This window comes from Cololabis saira, unplaced genomic scaffold (assembly GCF_033807715.1).
Source record: "Cololabis saira isolate AMF1-May2022 unplaced genomic scaffold, fColSai1.1 scf042, whole genome shotgun sequence".
NCBI lineage: Eukaryota > Metazoa > Chordata > Actinopteri > Beloniformes > Belonidae > Cololabis > Cololabis saira.
Genome location: NW_026906206.1, coordinates 120014 through 140000, shown reverse-complemented (window position 1 = coordinate 140000; position 19987 = coordinate 120014). Strand labels below are relative to the sequence as shown.

At 45.3% G+C, this 19987-nt stretch overlaps 20 non-coding genes and 1 pseudogene across 20 annotated transcripts in view; all 21 read left to right on the top strand.

The window, feature by feature from the left end:
• LOC133432081 (5S ribosomal RNA) overlaps positions 1–10 on the top strand; it is a 119-nt gene extending 109 nt beyond the window's left edge. The window contains exon 1 of the ribosomal RNA XR_009776396.1: positions 1–10. This exon is cut by the window's left edge and continues 109 nt beyond it. This is a non-coding gene — a ribosomal RNA (5S ribosomal RNA).
• Positions 11–6271: 6261 nt separating this feature from the next.
• On the top strand, positions 6272–6390 carry LOC133432222 (5S ribosomal RNA). The gene has a single exon (XR_009776532.1). It is a non-coding gene; the product is annotated as a 5S ribosomal RNA (ribosomal RNA).
• A 199-nt stretch (positions 6391–6589) lies between these two features.
• On the top strand, positions 6590–6708 carry LOC133432386 (5S ribosomal RNA). The gene has a single exon (XR_009776690.1). It is a non-coding gene; the product is annotated as a 5S ribosomal RNA (ribosomal RNA).
• A 217-nt stretch (positions 6709–6925) lies between these two features.
• LOC133432258 (5S ribosomal RNA) lies at positions 6926–7044 on the top strand. The gene has a single exon (XR_009776567.1). It is a non-coding gene; the product is annotated as a 5S ribosomal RNA (ribosomal RNA).
• Positions 7045–7243: 199 nt separating this feature from the next.
• LOC133432251 (5S ribosomal RNA) lies at positions 7244–7362 on the top strand. Its single transcript, XR_009776560.1, has one exon. It is a non-coding gene; the product is annotated as a 5S ribosomal RNA (ribosomal RNA).
• Positions 7363–7561: 199 nt separating this feature from the next.
• Positions 7562–7680, top strand: LOC133432351 (5S ribosomal RNA). Its single transcript, XR_009776657.1, has one exon. It is a non-coding gene; the product is annotated as a 5S ribosomal RNA (ribosomal RNA).
• A 6220-nt stretch (positions 7681–13900) lies between these two features.
• On the top strand, positions 13901–14019 carry LOC133432421 (5S ribosomal RNA). Its single transcript, XR_009776723.1, has one exon. It is a non-coding gene; the product is annotated as a 5S ribosomal RNA (ribosomal RNA).
• Positions 14020–14218: 199 nt separating this feature from the next.
• Positions 14219–14337, top strand: LOC133432013 (5S ribosomal RNA). The gene has a single exon (XR_009776330.1). It is a non-coding gene; the product is annotated as a 5S ribosomal RNA (ribosomal RNA).
• Positions 14338–14554: 217 nt separating this feature from the next.
• Positions 14555–14673, top strand: LOC133432413 (5S ribosomal RNA). The gene has a single exon (XR_009776716.1). It is a non-coding gene; the product is annotated as a 5S ribosomal RNA (ribosomal RNA).
• A 217-nt stretch (positions 14674–14890) lies between these two features.
• On the top strand, positions 14891–15009 carry LOC133432110 (5S ribosomal RNA). The gene has a single exon (XR_009776424.1). It is a non-coding gene; the product is annotated as a 5S ribosomal RNA (ribosomal RNA).
• A 199-nt stretch (positions 15010–15208) lies between these two features.
• LOC133432012 (5S ribosomal RNA) lies at positions 15209–15327 on the top strand. The gene has a single exon (XR_009776329.1). It is a non-coding gene; the product is annotated as a 5S ribosomal RNA (ribosomal RNA).
• A 217-nt stretch (positions 15328–15544) lies between these two features.
• Positions 15545–15663, top strand: LOC133432054 (5S ribosomal RNA). The gene has a single exon (XR_009776369.1). It is a non-coding gene; the product is annotated as a 5S ribosomal RNA (ribosomal RNA).
• A 199-nt stretch (positions 15664–15862) lies between these two features.
• Positions 15863–15981, top strand: LOC133432197 (5S ribosomal RNA). The gene has a single exon (XR_009776508.1). It is a non-coding gene; the product is annotated as a 5S ribosomal RNA (ribosomal RNA).
• A 216-nt stretch (positions 15982–16197) lies between these two features.
• Positions 16198–16316, top strand: LOC133432323 (5S ribosomal RNA). Its single transcript, XR_009776631.1, has one exon. It is a non-coding gene; the product is annotated as a 5S ribosomal RNA (ribosomal RNA).
• Positions 16317–16515: 199 nt separating this feature from the next.
• On the top strand, positions 16516–16634 carry LOC133432154 (5S ribosomal RNA). The gene has a single exon (XR_009776465.1). It is a non-coding gene; the product is annotated as a 5S ribosomal RNA (ribosomal RNA).
• Positions 16635–16851: 217 nt separating this feature from the next.
• Positions 16852–16970, top strand: LOC133432432 (5S ribosomal RNA; annotated as a pseudogene).
• Positions 16971–17160: 190 nt separating this feature from the next.
• LOC133432018 (5S ribosomal RNA) lies at positions 17161–17279 on the top strand. Its single transcript, XR_009776335.1, has one exon. It is a non-coding gene; the product is annotated as a 5S ribosomal RNA (ribosomal RNA).
• A 216-nt stretch (positions 17280–17495) lies between these two features.
• Positions 17496–17614, top strand: LOC133432128 (5S ribosomal RNA). Its single transcript, XR_009776441.1, has one exon. It is a non-coding gene; the product is annotated as a 5S ribosomal RNA (ribosomal RNA).
• A 217-nt stretch (positions 17615–17831) lies between these two features.
• Positions 17832–17950, top strand: LOC133432355 (5S ribosomal RNA). The gene has a single exon (XR_009776660.1). It is a non-coding gene; the product is annotated as a 5S ribosomal RNA (ribosomal RNA).
• A 199-nt stretch (positions 17951–18149) lies between these two features.
• LOC133432196 (5S ribosomal RNA) lies at positions 18150–18268 on the top strand. The gene has a single exon (XR_009776507.1). It is a non-coding gene; the product is annotated as a 5S ribosomal RNA (ribosomal RNA).
• A 216-nt stretch (positions 18269–18484) lies between these two features.
• Positions 18485–18603, top strand: LOC133432011 (5S ribosomal RNA). The gene has a single exon (XR_009776328.1). It is a non-coding gene; the product is annotated as a 5S ribosomal RNA (ribosomal RNA).
• The last annotated feature ends 1384 nt before the right edge of the window (positions 18604–19987 follow it).

Below are 19987 nucleotides of genomic sequence, written 5' to 3'. Positions count from 1 at the left end.
GCTGTAAGCTTTTTCAACCAGCAGAGAGCGCTCTCGCTTAATCTACCCACACAAATTTCAACGTGGTAACAGCGACAGCTCACGTCCTAAAGTGTTTTGCACATGGTTAAGGCACTTTAACTCCAACAAATAAGCGCTTCTAAATTATTATCACCAACAAATCAATGACTTATATTATATGACTTATCTTCAACTCCATATAAGAGGTATTTCAAGCTGCAGCTTCAGCTTACGGCCATACCAGCCTGGACCTGCCCCCTTGCTAACGAGGCACTGGTGCAGCTGGCAGTGATTGTGTGCAGGGCGCGGTCGGTGTGGATTGTGGAGTGTGGAGAGTGGAACACAGGCAGAGAGGAAGCAGTGGAAAAGAGAAGGCTCCCCCCGGCAGCTTTTCGCTGCACGGGGGTCAGTCTCCAGACCTTTAAGGTGGAGATGGCGGATAAAAGAGGAGATGAGGTGGAGAGGATCATGCCAAATGCTGGCAGCGAGAGGACGATGCAGGGAGACGGAAGGAGGCCGTCGGCAGCATCGGTGACGGCGATGCCGGCGGAGGTGGGGAATAGGAGAATGGAGAAGGACGGTACGAATGGATCGATGGAAGGCAGACGACGGACGGACAAAGTGGACGGAGAGAGAGCAGGTCCGCGGCAAATGGCGGTGGATGAAAGAGACAAGCAGGGAGAGAGGAGCGGAGCGGAGGCGGAGGACAGAGCGCTGGTGGTCACGGTGGAGATCGAGGGGCCGGATGAAATCACAACGATTGAGCTGCTCAAAGCTATTGATGGGACATGTGGACGTGTGGTGGGGTGCAGGCAGAAAGGCGGAAAAAAGTGGGAAATCTCGATGGGGAATCCCAAAGGGAAATCAAGACTGCTGGATGGATTTAAATTAAGGCAGTCAAACGTGATTGCGTCTGAGGTGGAAAAGGACACGAGGATTGTTTCCTTCCTAATGCTGCCCGTGTATATAACGGATGGACAGATCACTGAAAAGCTGAGACATTGGGGAGTAATGCCTGCATCCCACATCAGACGGCGGAAATGGGCGGGGACGCAGGTTTTTGATGGTACGAGATATTTAAAAGTGAGATTCACGGACACGGTCACGTCTCTGCCATACTCAACCAAGTTTGAGACCATTGAAGGGGCAGAGTACTTTAGAGTACTGCACGATCGGCAGGAAAGGGTGTGCAGGCTCTGTCTCCAACCGGGGCACATTGTAAGAGAGTGTCCTGATTTCACCTGCCACAAATGTAAGAAACATGGACATTACGCACGCGAGTGCACGGTGGAAACGTGCAGGGGCTGCAAGAGAGCGGAGGACACCTGCGTCTGCTTGCAGACGGGAGCGGAGGAGGAGAAAGAGAAGACGGAGAATGGCGCGGGCGGAGAACGCAGGCTGGAGCAGCTGGAGGGATGCGCGCATGAGATCGAGGAAGGCGTGCACGAGTTGGATGAGAGCGAGATGGAGACGGAGAAGGAGATCGAGGAGGACGGGTCGGGAGAGGATGAGGACAAGCGACCGACGACGGCGGGAGGACGGAGTGAGGAAGCGGTAGAGAGAGGGAGGAGAGGACGGCGAGGAATCGAGCGAGCTGGCAGCTGGCGCTCTCGCAGCCAGAGCAGCGTCGAGACGAGAGGAAGGATAAAAGAAAGAAGGAAGACTTCGCGGGAGGTGAGCGCTGAACTCACAGACTTGTGTGAGGGTACTAAAACAAAGAAATTGATGAAAGAGGGGGGAGGGAAGGGAGAGGGATGACATGGATAAATGATTAGGATGACAGCAGTGTTTGGACTTTTCCTTTTTCATTTATCCTCAATGTTGAGCGGCCTGCACATAATTTCGCAGAATGCGAACGGACTGAAGAACCCAGACAAACTGGAAAAAATGTTGAATATATGTGCAGCGGATATTATTTGCATACAGGAGACGCACTGGGATGGACGGATGATCGACACCTGTAAGGCAATGTGGAAGGGCTCGGTGTATGCGAGCAGGACAGATGACAATGTGGGGGGGGTGGCAATTTTGTTGAAGGAGGGGCTAAAATCAAGTCTTGTGCAAAATGACAATGGGGGGAGGTTTATAAAGATTTTGTTTGAATTTAGAGGAGTTTCTTTTTCGTTAGCAAATGTTTATGCACCAAATGACTCGAGGGAGAGAGGACTCTTTTTCCAGAAGTACGAAGGCTTTATGGGGACCAGTGATTTTGTGTTGGGGGATTTTAATGTCAAGATGAGTAGATTAGACATCAGGGACAGTGGGAAATTTCGAAATGATGCCTCAAGAGGAATACTGAGTGAAATAATGAGGAAGTATCATATGTGGGACGTGTGGAGGCAGAAGAATCCTGAGGGGAAAGTGTTCTCCAGAACACAAATGTCGAATGAATGTTTGAAACAGAGCCGTATTGATTTAATTTTGATAAAAGAAAAGTATTATGATTTGGTCATGAATATGGAATATAAGGTTACGTGTCTCAGTGACCACACAACGGTACATCTTGAACTGGGTAGGAGGGAGGGGGGTAAGGGAGGGGGTTTGTGGCATTTCAATGCCAAACTACTGGAGGATGGTGACTTTAAAAAAAGAATGAAAGAGATTATTCAGCATGACAGCTCACAATGGTTGAATGGTGGGGAGGTGTTAGAGGGATGGGAAAATTTAAAGAAAAGAATCAGGAAGATAAGTATGAAACACGCAGCAAGGAGGAATTTCAAAAAGAAAGAGAGAGAAAAGTTCCTTAGAAGAGAAATCACACGTTTAAATGCTGCCGAGGTTATAAGTGAAGAAGCTGTGGTGAGCTGTCATGCTGAACTAAAGGAGATAGAGAGAATGAAATGTGAAGGTGCGATTGTGCGGAGCAGGGCGAGATATGCCGTAGAGGGGGAAAGGAACACTGTTTTTTTTTTGAGGATGGAGAAACAGAAACAACAGAAATGTTTTATCAGGGGAGTAAGGACTGAGGGGGGTGGGTTGAAGACAGACCTAGTGGGGATTTTGGGAGGTGTGCATGATTTTTACGGGAGGATGTTTACTAGCGAGGGAGTGGATGAGAGAGTGATGAAAGATGTGCTGGAGAGTGTGACTGTGAGTGTAACAGAAGAGGAGAGGGATGAATGTGACAGTGACATCACAGCAGAGGAAATAGAACAGGCAATTGCTGCTTTGAGTATGAATAGGAGTCCTGGTAGTGATGGCCTAACAGCCAATTTCTACAAAGCGTTTAAAGAACTGATGGGGCCGATTTTACATGCAGTTTTTAGAGAAATGGAAAGACGCCAGACAGTACCAGAATCATTCACAATGGGGATAATTACTCTGATCTTCAAGAAGGGGCAGGCTGATGATCTGGGGAACTACAGGCCAATCACACTACTGAATACAGACTACAAGGTGTTAATGAAAGTTTTTGCAAACAGACTAAAATATACTTTAAAATCAATCGTTCCAATAACACAAGCCTACAGTGTGCCGGATAGGGATATTGCAGACACAATTCTGAATATTAAAGGGATGGTGGAATATTTGAGGGCATCGGGAGAGGAGGGGATTATGTTGGCTTTAGATTTTAATAAAGCGTTTGATAGGGTGGAGCACGATTTTATGTGGGGAGTTCTAGAGCGGGTGGGATATGGTGAGAGGTTTAGAGGATGGTTAAAATTGATGTACAGACATGCGGTGGGGAGGGTGAAAGTGAATGGTGTTTTAACGGAAGTCTTCAAATTAGGGAGGTCAGTTAGGCAGGGGTGTCCGATGTCAGCACTCTTATACACGGTGGTGGCAGAGCCCTTGGCATGTATGATTAAAAGGGATGGAGAAATAAGAGGGATTGAGGTACAAGGTGGGGGTGGTCTTAGTAAAATACAGCAATACGCGGATGACACAACGGTGACTGTAAGGGATATGGCAAGTATAAAAAGGGTGGTGGAATTGGTGGAAATATATGGGAAGGCATCAGGTGCAAGAATAAATATGTTAAAGTCAGAAATCATGTTTTTAAATGGGGTAGTGGCAAGTGGGGGAGTACCATTCAAGGTACAGGAGCACAGGATGAAGGTTCTCGGGATATATGTGGGGATGGAGGGGGAGAGGGTGAGGGATGAAACATGGTCAGAGGTACTGAATAAAATACAGAGGGTGCTGAATTTTTGGAAGCTGAGGCGACTGACGGTTAAAGGGCGGGTGGTGGTGGTGAATAGTCTTTTGTTTTCAAAAATGGTTTATGTAATGGAGGTGCTAGAAGTGCCAGAATGGGTGGTGAAGAAATTGAATGAACTGATGGGGGGTTTTATATGGGGTGGGAAGAAAAGTAGAATAGCGAGAGCAACCTTGATTGGGGGGTATGAGCAGGGAGGTTTGAAATTAGTTGACATAGAGAGCAAAAAGAAGGCTTTAAGAATAAAACGGGGGAGGGCTTTCTTGTATGGGGAGGGAGAGCACTGCTGGAAGAAGGTGATGGGGTTTTTTTTAAAGAGGAAGCTGGGAAATGAGTTTGCAATGCTAATGCAGACAAACGCTTACCTGACGGCAGGACTCCCGCAGTTCTATAGAGAGATCCTGGCTGCACAGGCAGAGCTGCTGAAAAACGCGAGGTGGGACTGCACAGATCTGGAGACCATTAGAGAGGTGCCATTGTTTGGCAACGGGAACATCAAACATGAAGGACAGCCACTAAAGCCAAAATACTTTGTGGAAGCGGGACTCATGCAAATAAAACATGTCATGTATGAAGTGGTGCCAGGTTTTTTGTCGGCTACAGCCATTTACGAATGTGTGCATGAATACAATGATAGAATAAGTTTAGAGCAGGTAAGGAAGGACTACGAATTAGTGAAACAGAGCATACCGGGAAGGTGGAGGGAGAAAATAGACACAGAGGTGGTAGTGAATAGGACCGGGAGGGTACCGATGTTGTATATAGAGAGGGGGGGGGAATGGGTGACTTTGGAGGGAGTGAAAGTGAAACAGCTATACAGAATGTTTGTGAAACAGGTGGTGAAACTCCCGGCTTCCCTGGAGAACTGGTGCAGGGCAGATGGGACTCTGAACATAAAACAAGTGTGGGGGAAATGGAAGATTAAAGAAAACAGCATTGAAGCCGAGGATAATGATTTTAAACTACGACATAGGAAGATTTTTACGAATGTGGTCATGCACCAGTTTGACAGGGAGGTCGGGAGGATGTGTGATGTCTGTAAGGAGAAGGATGAGGATATTAGACACATGTATGTGGAGTGCGTGAGATTACGGCCGTTTTTTAAGAGACTGAAAACCTGTATGGTGGACAAGTTGAACATGGAATGGGAGATGGAGGATGGGTGGGACAAATTTGTGTTATTTGGGATTTGGGAGAAGAGCAGGGTGGAAAATAGTGGGCTGTGCAAATTTTTACTGAGCCATGCACGGTGGGCCATCAAAGCCAGAAGGAATGTGGCTCGGTTTGAAGGGAGGGTGGCACCGATTTGGGTGTTTTTCAAGGGCTTAGTGAAAAAACAGATTAATTATAAATACATCTGTGGGATTGAAGGTTTCGCCCCTCTCTTTTTGAGGGGGAACACGCTGGTGTCTGTGGACGAGAGGGAGAGATTGGTATGGGATTGGGGGGGAGGGGGTGGAGGGATTGGGGGAGCGGAAGTGAGTGATTGAAGGTTTTCTTCCATGTGATAAGGGGTATGGGGTATGTGTTGTACTGTTTTGGTTTTTTTTGCTGGTTTGTTACATGGTTTTTTGTGTATTTTTGCACATGCGTGTATAGAGATATATGTTTGAAGTTTGTAATATTATAAGTTGTTTTTTTGTTTTTTTTTGTTTTTTTTGTTGTTGAAATAGGAGAGTATAAAAAAGTGAAGAGAGGGTTTGTGTAAAAGTAGCAGAAAAATTGTTTTATTTTTTGTCTGGTATGCAGGAATGTATATAAAATATATTTTTTAACGAAAATGTATTTTCATAATAAAAGACAAAAAAAAAAAAAGATGCGCCCGATCTCGTCTGATCTCGGAAGCTAAGCAGGGTTGGGCCTGGTTAGTACTTGGATGGGAGACCGCCTGGGAATACCAGGTGCTGTTAGCTTTTTCAACCAGCAGAGAGCGCTCTCGCTTAATCTACCCACACATATTTCAACGTGGTAACAGCGACAGCTCACGTCCTAAAGTGTTTTGCACATGGTTAAGGCACATTAACTCCAACAAATAAAACCAACAGATCAATGACTTATATTCTATGACTTATCTTCAACTCCATATAAGAGGTATTTCAAGCTGCAGCTTCTGCTTACGGCCATACCAGCCTGGATGCGCCCGATCTCGTCTGATCTCGTAAGCTAAGCAGGGTCGGGCCTGGTTAGTACTTGGATGGGAGACCGCCTGGGAATACCAGGTGCTGTAAGCTTTTTCAACCTGCAGAGAGCGCTCTCGCTTAATCTACCCACACATATTTCAACGTGGTAACAGCGACAGCTCACGTCCTAAAGTGTTTTGCACATGGTTAAGGCACTTTAACTCCAACAAATAAAACCAACAAATCAATGACTTATATTCTATGACTTATCTTCAACTCCATATAAGAGGTATTTCAAGCTGCAGCTTCAGCTTACGGCCATACCAGCCTGGATGCGCCCGATCTCGTCTGATCTCGGAAGCTAAGCAGCGTCGGGCCTGGTTAGGACTTGGATGGGAGACCGCCTGGGAATACCAGGTGCTGTAAGCTTTTTCAACCAGCAGAGAGCGCTCTCGCTTAATCTACCCACACATATTTCAACGTGGTAACAGCGACAGCTCACGTCCTAAAGTGTTTTGCACATGGTTAAGGCACTTTAACTCCAACAAATAAGCGCTTCTAAATTATTATCACCAACAAATCAATGACTTATATTATATGACTTATCTTCAACTCCATATAAGAGGTATTTCAAGCTGCAGCTTCAGCTTACGGCCATACCAGCCTGGATGCGCCCGATCTCATCTGATCTCGGAAGCTAAGCAGGGTCGGGCCTGGTTAGTACTTGGATGGGAGACCGCCTGGTAATATCAGGTGCTGTAAGCTTTTTCAACCAGCAGAGAGCGCTCTCGCTTAATCTACCCACACATATTTCAACGTGGTAACAGCAACAGCTCACGTCCTAAAGTGTTTTGCACATGGTTAAGGCACTTTAACTCCAACAAATAAAACCAACAAATCAATGACTTATATTCTATGACTTATCTTCAACTCCATATAAGAGGTATTTCAAGCTGCAGCTTCAGCTTACGGCCATACCATCCTGGATGCCCCCGATCTCGTCTGATCTCGGAAGCTAAGCAGGGTCAGGCCTGGTTAGTACTTGGATGGGACACCGCCTGGGAATACCAGGTGCTGTAAGCTTTTTCAACCAGCAGAGAGCGCTCTCGCTTAATCTACCCACACATATTTCAACGTGGTAAGAGCGACAGCTCACGTCCTAAAGTGTTTTGCACATGGTTAAGGCACTTTAACTCCAACAAATAAAACCAACAAATCAATGACTTATATTCTATGACTTATCTTCAACTCCATATAAGAAGTATTTCAAGCTGCAGCTTCTGCTTATGGCCATACCAGCCTGGATGCGCCCGATCTCGTCTGATCTCAGAAGCTAAGCAGGGTCGGGCCTGGTTAGTACTTGGATGGGAGACTGCCTGGGAATACCAGGTGCTGTAAGCATTTTCTTTTTTTTTTTTTTTTTTATTGATCTTTTTATAGGAAACAACATACAATGAAAACATGGAAATCTGTAGTCAAACACACGCATTATACATTGTCTCCTTTTTTTTTTTTTTTTTTTTTAAACACACAAAACCTAACTAAGGAACAGAGTCTCTGTAGCGTTAAATAATAAATAAACAGATGAGCAAGAAATGATCAAAGGAGGAAAGTAATGTATGAGCAAAAATGCATACAAAAAACAAATGCAGTGGTGAATGTAGATGCCCATAAGTGCTATCCCATTAACTGGAAATAAATAAAACATAAAAAAAACAAATTAAGGAGATGAAAAGAAAATTAAGGGAGGGGGGGGGTCAGTCGGTGGGTAGAGTCTTCAACGCGGTAAAGTGGTCTATGAAAGATTGCCATTTGCGAACGAATTTAGCTGCGTTGCCTTTTAAAGAGTATCTCACCTTCTCCAATTTAAGAAAAAACATAACATCACTAAGCCAAATAGAAATAGACAGGGACTTGGGGGATTTCCATAGAAGTAAGATACGACGTCTTGCTAAAAGGGATGTGAAAGCCAATACTTCTGACTGTGTGGGGCTGATATGTGAGGAGTCAACAGTGAGTCCGAATATTGCTAAGAGAGGGGCCATAACAACTTTTTTACCTAGAACTTTAGACATGATCACAGAATAATCACTCCAAAATTTCTGTAACCTAGGACAGGAGAAAAACATATGACTTAAATTGCATGGAGAACCCTGGCATCTGTCGCATAGGTCTGCAACATTCGGATATATTTCCGATAATCGGGATTTTGATAGGTGGGCTCTATGCAGCACCTTAAATTGAATAAGTTCAAATCTAGCGCAAGGCGTGCTAGATCGTATGCTACGGATAGCTTTATCCCACAGCTCCCCTGTGAAGTCAAGGCCCAACTCTCGTCCCCAACCCTCCCGAGCTTTATCTACAGAATGATCATCAAATGTCATACACAGTGTATATATCTTAGATATCAGAGATTTTTGACTGAGTTTCATTGTTAGAAGATCATCCCACGGTTGGTTAGCAGGAAGGGAAGGGAAGCATGGAAACAGAGCAGAGGCGCAGTGTCGAAGCTGGAAGTAGCGAAACAAATGGGAGGCAGGCAAATTGAACTTTGACCTCAGATCTGAAAATGTGGAAAAGATACCATCCTTATATAGATCCCTGAAGTGCTTAATGCCCCGGTTGTACCAAATCATAAAAGTGGTGTCTATTAGTGATGGAGGGAACAGATGATTCTTAGTAACAGGTGTATAGATGGATGGAGAAGCAAATTTAAAGTGGCGCCTAAACTGTGAACAAATCTTAAGGGAGGAAAGCACCACAGGGCTATTTGTAAACTTAGAGGGATTCAATGGTAAAGAGGAGGAGAATAGGGCCGTTACAGAGGATGAAGAGAGTGACTGAGCCTCCAATCTGCACCATAATAACTCAGGAGACTGAAGCCAATAAATTAGTTTGTGAATATGCGCTGACCAATAGTAAAGCATAAAGTTTGGTAGTGCTAGACCCTCATTAAATTTAAATTTTTGGAGAAGCGAATACCTCACTCTGGGTGTCTTACCGGCCCATAAAAAGTTGGAAACAATTTGGTCAAGTGATTTAAAAAAAGATTTTGGTAGAAATAAAGGAGTGCATTGGAACAAAAAAAGAAATTTAGGCAATACAGTCATTTTCACTGTGTTAATTCTTCCTATCAGCGACAGTGGTAGGGAGTTCCACCTCTGTAAGTCCGCCTTCACTCGAGTTACCAGTGAGGAAAAATTAGCGGTGAAAAGAGAGGGCAGAGTGCGGGTCACATTAATCCCTAAGTATCTAAAGCCCGACGGGCTGAGTTTAAAGGGGATATCAGATTGTTTGAGTTGTAAAGCAGAGGAGTTTATGGGGAAGCATTCACACTTGTGAAGATTGACCTTATAGCCAGAGAAGGATCCATAATTCTTCAACAGAGATAATATTGGTGCGATGCTGGTTAAAGGGTCAGATACATATAAAAGGAGGTTGTCTGCATAAAGTGACAATTTAAGTTCCACATTGGACCTAGAGACTCCGCGAAATAGAGGAAGAGTTCTTAAAGCAATTGAAAGTGGTTCGACGGATAGAGCGAATAGCAAAGGGGAGAGAGGGCAGCCCTGTCTCGTGCCACGTGATAATGTAAAATAAGTGGAGTAGTTGTCATTGGTGTGAATGCTGGCCTGAGGGGAAGTGTAAAGAAGTCTAATCCACGATATAAACCTGTGTCCAAATCCGAATTTATGAAGTGTTGCAAAAAGATAGTTAAATTCGACATGATCAAAAGCTTTCTCAGCATCAATTGCGATAACAACTTCAGGGAGTGGAGAAGAATCTTTAGAGAGAATCACATTAAGAAGTGTACGAACATTATAGAAGAGCTGGCGTCCCTTGATGAAACCATTCTGCTCCTCAGATATGATGCTAGGAAGGATCTTATCAAGACGAATTGCTAGTGCTTTGGCTAAAATTTTGACATCTACATTCAGTAAGGACAAGGGCCTATAAGAAGTGCATGATTCAGGGTCTTTGTCCTTCTTCAAAAGGAGGGCAATAGACGCCTGCATTAAAGAGGGAGGCAATGAGCCATGATCAAGGGACTCATTGTACATTGAAAGTAAAAGGGGGGCTAATTTGTCTTTGAATTTTTTGAAAAACTCAGCTCCGAACCCATCGGGACCAGGGGCCTTGTTGCTTTGCGTAGCTTCAATGGCGGCGGCAATTTCTTGCAAGCTGAAAGGAGCATCGAGGCCATTAGCCACATCCAAATTAATAGTAGGGACAGTGATATTATCAAGAAAGGAGGTCATTTCTGCTGTGTCAAGTGGAGATTCTGACTCATAGAGAGAGGAGTAGTATGATTTAAAAATTGTGTTGATGGCGATTCGATCGGTGGTAAGTGTGCCATTAGAATCTCTAATGCTGGGAATCAGTCTCGACGTTGCTTGCCTTTTTAATTGGTGAGCCAATAACCTGCTTGGTTTATCGCCGTGTTCATAATAGTTGGCATGAGCGCGTAATAGGAGCCGTTCAGAATCAGCTGTCGCTATAAGATCGAATTTTGACTGCAAATCAAGCCGTTGTTTCAGTAAACTCGGACTCGGGTTAACTGAGTTTAGTCTGTCTGTGTCCTGAATTTTAGATGTGAGCTCCTGTAATTTAGCCCTGCGGATTTTACTGGCGTATGCTGAATAAGAAATAATCTGTCCTCGCAAATATGCTTTGAGTGATTCCCATACTAGCGAAAAACTGGTAGAATCTGTTTTGTTTAATGCATTGAAATCATCTATTGAAGCAGATATAGAGACATTAAATGCATCGTCGATAAAAGCAATGGATTAAACCTCCAGGGAGAAGAAAAACGGGGGCGCTCAGACCATGTTATATTCAAAGTTAGAGGGGCGTGATCCGAAATAACAATTGGGTGGTATACGACAGAAGTAACTTTGGGGAGAAGAGAGCCATCAACAAAAAAATAGTCAATACGTGAATATGACTGATGTACTTGTGAAAAAAAAGAGAATTCCTTATCTCCAGGATGTGAGACCCTCCACGGATCAACAAGCCCGTTCTTGACTGTAAAATCGGTAATAGATTTTGACATAGAGGATTGAGTCAAAGTACGAGGATTCGAACGGTCCAAAGAAGGATTAATAACACAATTCAGATCACCGCCCAGTATTGTAATATGCGTATTTAAGAAAGGGAGGTTGCCAAACAGCCTATCCGTAAAATTGGGGTCATCAAAATTAGGGGCATATATATTCACCAACAATACAGGGTTACAGTATAGAGTGCCCGCAACAATAAGATATCTACCATTCTTATCGGATATTGTCCTGGAGACGGAGAAATTGACTCTTTTGTTGATCAAAATTGCTACTCCTCTAGACCTAGAATCAAAATTTGAATGAAAAATATCACCCACCCAAGCTCGTTTGAGTCTGCAATTATCTTTATTTCGCAAATGAGTTTCCTGAAGGAAAGCTATGTCAGTGTCCAAGCGTTTCAAATGTGAAAAAATCTTTGATCGCTTAATTGGATTATTCACACCTTTCACATTCCAGCTAGTGAATGTAATGTTTGATCCAGTATCAAGCTTGCGCAGATTACGATCGTTCAAAGGCATTCTCTGAGAGAAAATAAGACCGACTCACCCACCACCAGAGGAGATATAAGGAAAAGAGGTAAAAGGGAAAACCAAAACAAACAAAACTCAGGAGTATATACATACCTACAGAGACAAAAAGCCAACATCCCATAACCCCCGCCCACCCACCCAGCGCACATTAGATGATCCCATCCCCAAACGATGGAAACAGCCGTGCTGGCTTCAAAGGAAGCCATTTTCGAAAAGAGATGCTTTCGACTATAAAGCTAAATACAAAAACAAAAACAAAATTAGCTCCTGCAGAGTTAAACCCTTAAAAAAAAAAAAAAATAAAATATGAGGCATATGAAACCATCAATCTAAGCCATTCTGACGATCGCTGTCTTGTCAGGGTAACAACAAACGTAAATTAGGGAGATCTTTGGCCTATAGAACAATAATATATACATATATGCACTCACACACCCACACAGACACGCACACACATGCACACAATTTAAGCAAAGACAGGGGTGCGTGCATATTTTCTTATCAAGGCATCATACCAGAGAAATGATTAGGCCATCAATTTAAAACAGTGTTGTTCCCATTGATAGTTAGAAGAGAAAAGAAAAAAAAATAAATAAATAAATAAAAAATAAAAAATTACGACATAAAGTCCCATTTTCTGAATTGACTCAGTCACTCACCCCGGGCCAGAGTCCCGCACGGACATCAAGCTGGATAAGTCGTCCCAGAAAACTAGCTGGTAGTCACTTTTTTTATTTTCCTGATGAATGCCAGGGCTTCATCTGGCGACGTGAAGTCACGTTGCTGGCCATCATGGGTTACACGCAGCCGGGCGGGATACAGCAATCCATACCGGACTCCTTCAATCTCCCGCAGCTGACGGCGCACGTCATTAAAGGCAGCGCGCGCCCGCGCTGTCTTGGCTGTGTGATCCGGGAACACGGAGATGCTCATACCCCGGACTTTGATCTGCTGCCGCTCTCTCGCCTTTCTCAGGATGTCAGCGCAGTCGGTGTAATAATGCAGCCTGGCCACTATTGCGCGGGGCCGCTCCCCGGGCTTCGGTCTCGGCATGAGGGTGCGGTGGGCTCTGTCCACCACCGGCTCAGCGTCGAGGGAGAAGGCTTCCGCCAATAGCCTGGAAACACCGGCTGCAGATGAAGAGTCAGGATCCTCCTCCGGGACGCCAATAATCCGTACGTTCTGCCGACGAGACCTTGACTCCAAATCCTCCCATCTGTCCTCCAGCCTCACATATTCTTTCGACAAGTGATCCACTTTTTTCTGGAGAGCAACGATGTCGTCTGAGCAGCTTGAGACGGACAGCTCCATCCCAGCGACCGTGGTCGCGAGACCCGCGACGTCCGCCTTCATGGAGGAAATACTGCCAGAAAGATCGGCTTTAAGAGAAAGCAGCTCGGACTTAATGGACGTTAAATTATCGGTAAGTGCTGCCTGAAGCTCTGACCGAAATATAGCTGCAACATCATTGCGGAGAGCGGAGAGGAGTTCGGTTTTAAGCCGGCTGAACTCCGCAGCTGGAACCTGCGCAGCGCAGGTGCTCTCCGGAGGAGGGGAATCACCGCGGGGCGAGGAGACGGCATGAGCAGCAGGCCGCGGGTTAGCTGGAGGGTTATTCCCCGCTTTGAAGGACTTTGGAGGCATTTCCGTGGTAAGTTGTCGAAGTAACCGCGTTGAAAATAATTTAGTTAAAACAAAAGCCGTGGGAGTGATGCAAAAAGTGCCTATAAATGTTGAATTAAAATTAACCCTGCAGGAGCTCCGCTAATCACGTCTCACCCCATGTACAGCTAAGCCGGAAGCCTCGCTGTAAGCATTTTCAACCAGCAGAGAGCACTCTCGCTTAATCTACCCACACATATTTCAACGTGGTAACAGCGACAGCTCACGTCCAAAAGTGTTTTTCACATGGTTAAGGCACTTTAACTCCAACAAATAAACGCTTCTAAATTATTATCACCAACAAATCAATGACTTATTATATGACTTATCTTCAACTCCATATAAGAGGTATTTCAAGCAGCAGCTTCTGCTTACGGCCATACCAGCCTGGATGCGCCCAATCTCGTCTGATCTCGGAAGCTAAGCAGGGTCGGGCCTGGTTAGTACTTGGATCGGAGACCGCCTGGGAATACCAGGTGCTGTAAGTATTTTCAACCAGCAGAGAGCGCTCTCGCTTAATCTACCCACACATATTTCAACGTGGTAACAGCGACAGCTCACGTCCTAAAGTGTTTTGCACATGGTTAAGGCACTTTAACTCCAACAAATAAAACCAACAAATCAATCACTTATATTCTATGACTTATCTTCAACTCCATATAAGAGGTATTTCAAGCTGCAGCTTCTGCTTACGGCCATACCAGCCTGGATGCGCCCGATCTCGTCTGATCTCGGAAGCTAAGCAGGGTCGGGCCTGGTTAGTACTTGGATGGGAGACCGCCTGGGAATACCAGGTGCTGTAAGCTTTTTCAAACAGCAGAGAGCGCTCTCGCTTAATCTACCCACACATATTTCAACGTGGTAACAGCGACAGCTCACGTCCTAAAGTGTTTTTCGCATGGTTAAGGCACTTTAACTCCAACAAATATGCGCTTCTAAATTATTATCACCAACAAATCAATGACTTATATTATATGACTTATCTTCAACTCCATATAAGAGGTATTTCAAGCTGCAGCTTCAGCTTACGGCCATACCAGCCTGGATGCTCCCGATCTCGTCTGATCTCGGAAGCTAAGTAGGGTCGGGCCTGGTTAGGTCTTGGATGGGAGACCGCCTGGGAATACCAGGTGCTGTAAGCTTTTTCAACCAGCAGAGAGCGCTCTCGCTTAATCTACCCACACATATTTCAACGTGGTAACAGCGACAGCTCACGTCCTAAAGTGTTTTGCACATGGTTAAGGCACTTTAACTCCAACAAATAAGCGCTTCTAAATTATTATCACCAACAAATCAATGACTTATATTATATGACTTATCTTCAACTCCATATAAGAGGTATTTCAAGCTGCAGCTTCAGCTTACGGCCATACCAGCCTGGATGCGCCTGATCTCGTCTGATCTCAGAAGCTAAGCAGGGTCGGGCCTGGTTAGTACTTGGATGGGAGACCGCCTGGGAATATCAGGTGCTGTAAGCTTTTTCAACCAGCAGAGAGCGCTCTCGCTTAATCTACCCACACATATTTCAACGTGGTAACAGCGACAGCTCACGTCCTAAAGTGTTTTGCACATGGTTAAGGCACTTTAACTCCAACAAATAAAACCAACAAATCAATGACTTATATTCTATGACTTATCTTCAACTCCATATAAGAGGTATTTCAAGCAGCAGATTCTGCTTACGGCCATACCAGCCTGGATGCGCCCGATCTCGTCTGATCTCGGAAGCTAAGCAGGGTCGGGCCTGGTTAGTACTTGGATGGGAGACCGCCTGGGAATACCAGGTGCTGTAAGCTTTTTCAACCAGCAGAGAGCGCTCTCGCTTAATCTACCCACACATATTTCAACGTGGTAACAGCGACAGCTCACGTCCTAAAGTGTTTTGCACATGGTTAAGGCACTTTAACTCCAACAAATAAGCGCTTCTAAATTATTATCACCAACAAATCAATGACTTATATTATATGACTTATCTTCAACTCCATATAAGAGGTATTTCAAGCTGCAGCTTCAGCTTACAGCCATACCAGCCTGGATGCGCCCGATCTCGTCTGATCTCGGAAGCTAAGCAGGGTCGGGCCTGGTTAGTACTTGGATGGGAGACCGCCTGGGAATACCAGGTGCTGTAAGCTTTTTCAACCAGCAGAGAGCGCTCTCGCTTAATCTACCCACACATATTTCAACGTGGTAAGAGCGACAGCTCACGTCCTAAAGTGTTTTGCACATGGTTAAGGCACTTTAACTCCAACAAATAAAACCAACAAATCAATGACTTATATTCTATGACTTATCTTCAACTCCATATAAGAGGTATTTCAAGCTGCAGCTTCTGCTTACGGCCATACCAGCCTGGATGCGCCCGATCTCGTCTGATCTCAGAAGCTAAGCAGGGTCGGGCCTGGTTAGTACTTGGATGGGAGACCGCCTGGGAATACCAGGTGCTGTAAGCTTTTTCAACCAGCAGAGAGCGCTCTCGCTTAATCTACCCACACAAATTTCAACGTGGTAACAGCGACAGCTCACGTCCTAAAGTGTTTTGCACATGGTTAAGGCACTTTAACTCCAACAAATAAGCGCTTTTAAATTATTATCACCAACAAATCATGACTTATATTATATGACTTATCTTCAACTCCATATAAGAGGTATTTCAAGCTGCAGCTTCAGCTTACGGCCATACCAGCCTGGATGCGCCGGATCTTGTCTGATCTCGGAAGCTAAGCAGGGTCGGGCCTGGTTAGTACTTGGATGGGAGACCGCCTGGGAATACCAGGTGCTGTAAGCTTTTTCAACCAGCAGAGAGCGCTCTCGCTTAATCTACCTACACATATTTCAACGTGGTAACAGCGACAGCTCACGTCCTAAAGTGTTTTGCACATGGTTAAGGCACTTTAACTCCAACAAATAAAACCAACAAATCAATGACTTATATTCTATGACTTATCTTCAACTCCATATAAGAGGTATTTCAAGCTGCAGCTTCTGCTTACGGCCATACCAGCCTGGATGCGCCTGATCTCGTCTGATCTCGGAAGCTAAGCAGGGTCGGGCCTGGTTAGTACTTGGATGGGAGACCGCTTGGGAATACCAGGTGCTGTAAGCTTTTTCAACCAGCAGAGAACGCTCTTGCTTAATCTACCCACACATATTTCAACGTGGTAACAGCGACAGCTCTCGTCCTAAAGTGTTTTGCACATAGTTAAGGCACCTTAACTCCAACAAATAAGCGCTTCTAAATTATTATCACCAACAAATCAATGACATATATTCTATGACTTATCTTCAACTCCATATAAGATGTATTTCAAGCTGCAGCTTCTGCTTACGGCCATACCAGCCTGGATGCGCCTGATCTCGTCTGATCTCGGAAGCTAAGCAGGGTCGGGCCTGGTTAGTACTTCGATGGGAGACTGCCTGGGAATACCAGGTGCTGAAAAAGCTTTTTCAACCAGCAGAGAACGCTCTTGCTTAATCTACCCACACATATTTCAACGTGGTAACAGCGACAGCTCACGTCCTAAAGTGTTTTGCACATGGTTACTCCAACAAATAAAACCAACAAATCAATGACTTATATTCTATGACTTATCTTCAACTCCATATAAGAGGTATTTCAAGCTGCAGCTTCTGCTTACGGCCATACCAGCCTGGATGCGCCCGATCTCATCTGATCTCGGAAGCTAAGCAGGGTCGGGCCTGGTTAGTACTTGGATGGGAGACCGCCTGGGAATACCAGGTGCTGTAAGCTTTTTCAACCAGCAGAGAACGCTCTTGCTTAATCTACCCACACATATTTCAACGTGGTAACAGCGACAGCTCACGTCCTAAAGTGTTTTGCACATGGTTAAGGCACTTTAACTCCAACAAATAAGCGCTTCTAAATTATTATCACCAACAAATCATGACTTATATTATATGACTTATCTTCAACTCCATATAAGAGGTATTTCAAGCTGCAGCTTCAGCTTACGGCCATACCAGCCTGGATGCGCCCGATCTCGTCTGATCTTGGAAGCTAAGCAGGGTAGGGCCTGGTTAGTACTTGGATGGGAGACCGCCTGGGAATACCAGGTGCTGTAAGCTTTTTCAACCAGCAGAGAACGCTCTCGCTTAATCTAGCCACACATATTTCAACGTGGTAACAGCGACAGCTCACGTCCTAAAGTGTTTTGCACATGGTTAAGGCACTTTAACTCCAACAAATAAGCGCTTCTAAATTATTATCACCAACAAATCAATGACTTATATTATATGACTTATCTTCAACACCATATAAGAGGTATTTCAAGCTGCAGTTTCTGCTTAGGGCCATACCAGCCTGGATGCGCCCGAACTCGTCTGATCTCGGAAGCTAAGCAGGGTCGGGCCTGGTAAGTACTTGGATGGGAGACCGCCTGGGAATACCAGGTGCTGTAAGTTTTTTCAACCTGCAGAGAGCGCTCTCGCTTAATCTACCCACACATATTTCAACGTGGTAACAGCGACAGCTCCCGTCCTAAAGTGTTTTGCACATGGTTAAGGCACTTTAACTCCAACAAATAAAACCAACAAATCAATGACTTATATTCTATGACTTATCTTCAACTCCATATAAGAGGTATTTCAAGCTGCAGCTTCTGCTTACGGCCATACCAGCCTGGATGCGCCCGATCTCGTCTGATCTCAGAAGCTAAGCAGGGTCGGGCCTGGTTAGTACTTGGATGGGAGACCGCCTGGGAATACCAGGTGCTGTAAGCTTTTTCAACCAGCAGAGAGCGCTCTCGCTTAATCTACCCACACAATTTCAACGTGGTAACAGCGACAGCTCACGTCCTAAAGTGTTTTGCACATTGTTAAGGCACTTTAACTCCAACAAATAAGCGCTTCTAAATTATTATCACCAACAAATCAATGACTTATATTATATGACTTATCTTCAACTCCATATAAGAGGTATTTCAAGCTGCAGCTTCAGCTTACGGCCATACCAGCCTGGATGCGCCCGATCTCGTCTGATCTCGGAAGCTAAGCAGGGTCGGGCCTGGTTAGTACTTGGATGGGAGACCGCCTGGGAATACCAGGTGCTGTAAGCTTTTTCAACCAGCAGAGAGCGCTCTCGCTTAATCTACCCACACATATTTCAACGTGGTAACAGCGACAGCTCACGTCCTAAAGTGTTTTGCACATGGTTAAGGCACTTTAACTCCAACAAATAAAAACAACAAATCAATGACTTATATTCTATGACTTATCTTCAACTCCATATAAGAGGTATTTCAAGCTGCAGCTTCTGCTTACGGCCATACCAGCCTGGATGCGCCCTCTGACTTCCTGTTTGTGCAGGAAGAGTGACGTGGCAGTTTGGTTCATGGTGGATGAAGGAGAGACAAAGTTCAGATTGGAAAACAAACGAAAAAGGCTCAGAGAAGTGGAGAACAACAACACCTCCCCCGGCAGCAGTTGCTGCAGGGGGGCTACTCCAAGGGAGTATAAAAAAACTAAAACGGATTACTCGGTGATGAAGGTGGATAACGGACTGGACATGAGCTCAGCTATGACGGACAAAATGGAGTCGGAGGGGATCCCAAGGCAAAATATGGCCCGCGCAATGGTCGGAGCCGGAGAGAAAGAGAAGAGAGCGGGAGAGGGGCCCGAGGCAGAGAAAGTGGAGAAGAGGAGGACGGGAGGACAACACAGCGGAGCGGTGTGGAAGGGGGCAGAGGAGGAGACGGCAGCAAGGGTGGCGGAGCCGAGAGCTGCAAAAGAATGTTGGGATCAAGCGGAAGACCAGAAAAAACTTGTAGTAAATGTGGAGATAGAGGGAGATGATGCCATCTCCCTCATGGAACTCTTGAAAGCTGTGAGTGTTACATGCGGTCGTGTCGTTGGCTGCCGAGTAAAGGCGGACAGAAAGTGGGAACTAACAATGGGAAACCCGCACGGGAAAAACAGACTGTTAGATGGTTTCAAGATAAGAGATTCGCGAGTGATCGCCTCTGAAATAATGAAGGACACGAGAGTGGTCTCATTTTTAAGTCTTCCTATTTATATCACTGATGAGCAGATTTTCACAAAGCTGGCACATTGGGGAGTAGAGCCGGTCTCACCAATCAAGAAGAGAAAATGGCCTGGCACGGACATATTCGACGGCACCAGGTTCCTGAAAGTCAGGTTCCCAGAGTCGGTGGCGGCTCTGCCGTATAGCACGAAATTTGACACGCTCGAGGGTCCGGAGTATTTCAGGATCATCCATAACAACCAAATGAGGGTGTGCAGACTGTGCCTACAGCAGGGGCACATTCTGCGGGAATGTCCTGAGTTCCTGTGTTACAAATGTAACAAACAAGGACACTATGCAAGAGAATGTGCACGCATGACGGAACGAACCGGCGGAGAGCAGGAGGAGAAGGAGGAGAAGGAGGAGACGGAGGAGTTGGTGGAGGAGAGCGAGGCAGAAAAGAAGGAGGCGGCGGAGGA